The sequence below is a fragment of the Kogia breviceps genome, chromosome 18, assembly GCF_026419965.1.
Source record: "Kogia breviceps isolate mKogBre1 chromosome 18, mKogBre1 haplotype 1, whole genome shotgun sequence".
Taxonomy (NCBI): Eukaryota; Metazoa; Chordata; class Mammalia; order Artiodactyla; family Physeteridae; genus Kogia; species Kogia breviceps.
In genome coordinates, this window is record NC_081327.1 from 41761718 (window position 1) to 41767717 (window position 6000).

The following is a 6000-nucleotide window of genomic DNA, read 5'->3' on the forward strand; positions in this document are numbered from 1 at the left end:
TGGGCACTACAGAGATCCAGGAGAGTTGGCTCTTGTAAGAATTCTCATCTTTTGCCAACTTCTTTCAGTTTTCCCAGGATCCCATCTGCAGGCTCCAGGGCAGATGGGGCTTAAATTAGAGAATGTAGCCCAGGTGTCTACCAGAATTTGGCAAGGTTTTTCACCTATTTTAATTTTAGTTTCCCCTTGGATACTTAAGGGAATAACTGGTAGAGTTTACCAGAGAATCCCTTGGAGTCCCATCCACATGGGAGACACCCTCTTGGGGGCCTCCTTCAAGGGTGTATACGGGGGCCATTCAGTTTGTTGTAGAATGATTTGACAAAAACCTTTGAGGACAATCTTTTCCAGTGTCCTGGTTGATTGCAAATGAGACAACAATTTTGGGCCAGTGTTTTGTTGATGGACCCCTAGGAGGGTGCAGTGAGGGAGTCCCAGGTATTTCAGGTTTCTGGTCTTGGAACTGGTTGCAGCTGTGAGGTCACTAACTTGGTCGACTTTTCTTACAGCTTTATAGTTTATTCAGAGTGGAAAGGCAATTCAGATAGAGGACTAATAGACTGAGTACTCAGGGAAAGGATAGAGAGGAGTAGTAGAAGCTACCTTAGTCTTAAAGTCTTTTGTTTTAAGTACCTACTGCACCTTTAATTTTTCATTAGCCTTTTGCAATGACTCTTTCAGTGAAGTTATTTTGGAATCTTAAAGCCTTTCCGAGCCTTCTGCATACCACTTAAAATAAGTGTTCCATTCTTTCAAGTGCATTTCGTAAAGTGAACAAACTTGTGTAATTAGAACATTGCCCATAATGGCCATAGCAACTCTAAATTGCCTTAGTAAGATTTTGCCATTTTAGTAGATATCTACAGCTTCTGGGACCACAGTTCTTAGACATAAAACAAGCAGTTGTGCAAGGTGGTGCATGCTCAATTCTTTGAAACATGAAGATCTCATTTCTTTAGTTAAGCCTTGGCTCTCCTGGAGCCAAATTAATACCTAAGAGGGATGTGCCATGGGGCTGGGGATTTTGTGGTGTCTTACAATATACCTCATTGTATGGAAATCTTCTTGAGGTGGCAGGTGACCTAGTGTTGACCTATCCCATTCCATGACCAATTTATCTTTTTTTTTTTTTTTTTTTTCTGTACGTGGGCTTCTCACTGTTGTGGCCTCTCCCGTTGCAGAGCACAGGCTCTGGACGCGCACAGGCTCAGCGGCCATGGCTCATGGGCCCAGCCGCTCCGCGGCATGTGGGATCTTCCCGGACCGGAGCAAGAACCCGTGTCCCCTGCATCGGCAGGCGGACTCTCAACCACTGCGCCACCAGGGAAGCCCCATGACCAATTTATCTTAACACAGGATTCTTACAGTTAGATGGTGAGCATTCTAACAGCTTTTAAGTGCTCAACCTGTGCCCACCAATTTTGTGGTTTTGGCTTCAAGATGCCCATTAACAATAGATCTATTATTCCTTTACCCCATATGCACATTAACAGAAACCAACAGTAACCAAGGAAATGGAACTGTGGACACTGCAGTAACCAAGGAGATGGCACTGTGGACTGGCCAAGAGAAGGCCTTAGGTGCTTATCACAAATGGTTCCCAAAGTGGAACTACAGACCGAACCAGCAGAACCCAACAAAAGGGGACTAACGGGCTTCCCTGGTGGCACAATGGTTATGAATCCACCTGCTAATGCAGGGGACATGGGTTCAAGCCCTGGTGCGGGAAGATCCCACACGCCACGGAGCAACTAAGCCTGTGCGCCACAACTACTGAACCTGTGCTCTAGAGCCCGTGAGCCACAACTACTGAGCCCGTGTGCCACAACTACTGAAGCCCGAGCACCTGGAGCCCGTGCTCTGTGACAAGAGAAGCTGCTACAATGAGAGGCCCGCGCACCGTAACAAAGAGTAGCCCCCATGGGCTTCCCTGGTGGCGCAGTGGTTGAGAATCCGCCTGCCGATGCAGGAGACACGGGTTCGTGCCCTGGTCCGGGAAGATCCCACATGCCGCGGAGCAACTAAGCCCGTGAGCCATGGCCGCTAGGCCTGTGCGTCCAGAGCCTGTGCTCCGCAACGGGAGAGGCCACAACACTGAGAGGCCCGCATACCGCAAAAAAAAAAAAAAAAAAAAAAAAAAAAAAAAAAAAAAAAAAAAAGAGTAGCCCCTGCTTGCCACAACTAGAGAGAGCCCGCACGCAGCAGTGAAGATCCAACGCAGCCTAAAATAAATAAAATAAATAAATTTAAAGAAAAAAGGGGTGGGGGAGTAACTGAGCCCTCAGACTAACTGAGGGCTGGGGACTTGGGTTCCAGGTGTCAACTCAAACTGACTCATTAAGCTGTGTCCTGGGACCACAGACTAACCAAGGGCTAAGGACTAGTGCTCTGTTAGAGACTCCTGTCAGTCTAGACCAACCCATGTATCCTGGACTGGAAAGCCAATTAGACCGGGAGCTCAATGCAGAGAGTGGAGCTCGTATCAAGAGGAACTTACCCACGGCCCTCAGAAACAGTGACAAAGAAAGAGAACTCAGGGACTTCCCTGGTGGCACAGTGGTTAAGAATCCGCCTGCCAATGCAGGGGACACAGGTTCAAGCCCTGGTCCGGGAAGATCCCTGTACACCACAATTACTGAGCCCGTGTCCCACAACTACTGAGCCTGCACTCTAGAGCCTGTGCTCCGCAACAGAAGGCACCGCAATGAGAAGCCCACACACCGCAACGGAGACCCAATGCAGCCAAAAATAAATAAATTAAAAAAAAAAAACAAAACAGTGATCTGGACATGTTCAGCATTTCCACTCTAGATTTCTTCCTGTCTGTATGTACTGGGGTAAAAATTGCTAATGATTTGCTAATAATTGTGGGGTATTCTTCTAGATGCCCCAGAGTTTTGCTGCTTGGCTGTGAATTAGGGTGCCACTGCCTCCTTGGGAGAGTATTTCAGAAATGTCGATGACACAGAGCTTTTAACCGTATCACGTATTAAAGAAGATAGTGGTACAGAAGTGTCAAGCAAGGAATGTTTCTCAGTAGAATTCTGTTTAAATATGAGTTCCGAATATCCTGACCTAGTAATCAAAGCTTTCAAGGACAACTTACTTATATTAACAATTGTTTCCTACATCGGTATTCTTTTTTTTAAAAATTATTATTTTTTTTTATTTTTGGCTGCATTTTGTCTTCATTGCTGCATGCGGGCTTTCTCATTGTGGCGAGCAAGGGCTACTCTTCATTGTGGTGCACGAGCATCTCATTGCGGTTGCTTCTCTTGTTGTGGAGTACAGGCTTTAGGTGCGTGGACTTCGATAGTTGTGGCACGTGGATTCAGTAGTTGTGGCTCGCGGGCTCTAGAGCTCAGGCTCAGTATCTGTGGCATATGGGCTTAGTTGCTCCGCGGCATGTGGGATCTTCCACGACCCGGGCTCGAACCTGTGTCCCCTGCATTGGCAGACGGATTCCCAACCACTGAGCCACCAAGGAAGCCCCCTACATTGGTATTCTTGAAAGCAAACTAAATATAGAACATCATTACAGTTTATATCTTTTTACTATTAAACCCCAAATCAAAGATTCATTTTCATTCGTCACATTTAATTAAAATAATAGTGTGCTAGAAATTTAGATTTTTTAGTTAAAAGATCTTTGTTTTCAAATATGGCTACATAATATGAAACAGTCCATTTATTTCTGGGCAGTCATTCCTGCCTAGATGATTGATTTAGTGGGTTTTGGTGCAGGCAAGCATTTGCATCTTTCTATTACACGCTTATAAAGCAAATTTTATTTTATTTTATTTAAATTTATTTATTTTTTTGGCTGTGCCCCGCAGCTTGCAGGATCTCAGTTCCCTGACCAGGTATTGAACCTGGGCCACAGCAGTGAAAGCCCAGAATCCTAACCACTAGGCCACCAGGGGACTCCCAAATATTACCTTTTAATATTTTTCATATGTGTGTCTCACATAGGCCAGAGGACTTAAATTTGCCTGTGTCCTTTGATATAAAGGCAAGCCCCGTTTTGGCATGTATATAAACAAAGCTCCCTATAGTTCACTTTTTACTATTTACACCATTTTAACATGAATTTTGCTTCTTTGCATGTAAGCAAAATAGATGGGTTGTGTGGGGGAATAGACTTGAGTGAATGGGTTCGCGGATATGTGGGTTTGTTGTTCTCTTGTGTGACCATCGCCTGGCTGATGCTGCCGTAATCAGGGAGTTTTGGATTTCCTGTGTTTCTGGAGTAGACTCCAGAGGCCACTTTGTTCTTGTCTTCTTGATGAAGTTTTCTTCTGCTTTTCTTTACTTTGGGCCTCTTATTCTTTCCAGAATTAGATCAGAACTGTACTCTGCCTTAGCTCATTCCTAACTGATAAAAATGAACCCTGCAGCCCAACTCTGAGTTATAGCTCTAAGGGTACTAGGAGAGAACTCCCTCCCCTTCTGCACAGTAAAGCCATCGGCAGGTGAAAGAAAGCAATCCTTTGGAAGTTCCTAAACTTTTAAAACCTCTGGTCCTTAGGATTGCAAGGCTGGAATTAACAATTTGCTGTGCATGCATTTACAACCCTCTTTATCATAATGTTCCTGCCCACAAGTTTGTTTCAAGGCCGCATGTCTGCATCTCTGCAATTGTGGTTGTCACTAGTGCTGTTCGCCCAGCATTTCTAGCACCCCTCCTTCGAGACACTGGGGTGGTGTTTCTTGTTCCCCTAGGATTGGGTGGGGCCACAAGACTAGTTCTGGTCATTGAACTAGGAGTAGGATCCTTTTGAGGTTTGCTTTCTTGGGCTACACCGGAGGAGCCTTCAGTCTGGAATTAATAGTTTCCTTCTCCTGAGTACTTGCCTGATGCCCAAGAATTAGCAGGTTTTCCACTCTGCATAGCAGAAAGATGAAGTGTTCCTGGCCTTGGGTGAACTTCGAGGATTATTTCCTGTTTTGGGGGGCATTTCTTTCCCCAGCTTCAGGAAGCTCTTCACATAATGTGCTGATCAGTACTTACCTGAGGACTCATGGGGGCTCTTTTGCAAACCTGCGGTGCTCGTGCGTGTGCATTGTCGTCGTCTCCCCCCACCCCCCACCCCCCCGCCGTGTGCTGTGATGCTCTCTCCTTCTGGGCCCTCCTGGACTCCCAGCTCTGTTGCTGCAACTCAAGACTTCTGGCTCCACCTTTTCCTTTTGGAAATTCTCTCTAGACATCAAACTAGTGCAATTGTGGTGCTCACCTCATTTGTTTCCTCTCTCATGGATCAGCACACTGCCCTGCCTGACCTCCAGAAGCTGAAAACTGTCATTTCCCCTATCTTATCTTTTACTTCCTCTTGGCCAGGAGTGAAACTGTATGACTTATAAAATCCATCCTAAGTTTAAAGACAACCCTAAAATGTCTCCACAACCAAGCTAGTATTCTGGCTCTGTCTTCAATAACTGAAAACAGAATTCTTAAACCAGTTGGTAGAAAGTTGTGATTCATGGCCAGCTAGTCAAAACGCTTTGAGGTAATGGGTGGGGAGTTAGGATATATATATCACTTTTTTTTTTTTTTTTTTTTTTTTTTTTTTTTTTTGCGTTATGCAGGCCTCTCACTGTTGTGGCGTCTCCCGTTGCAAAGCACAGGCTCTGGACGCGCAGGCTCAGCGGCCATGGCTCACGGGCCAAGCCGCTCCGTGGCATGTGGGAGCCTCCCGGACTGGGGCATGAACCCGTGTCCCCTGCATCAGCAGGCGGACTCTCAACCACTGTGCCACCAGAAAAGCCCTACATCACCTTTTAATAAGTTAATATTAAATGCCAAATATATGCAACAGTAAATATTCATTGAGCACCTGCCATGTTCCAGGCACTGATCTACATGCATATAGAGCAGTGAACAAAATACAGCCCAGCCTTGTCTTCCAAAATGTCACACACACACGCACACACACACACATTTTTGCAAAAGAAGACACAAGGATAAATCAGAAACAAATGAAATGGATTATCTAGAGGTTA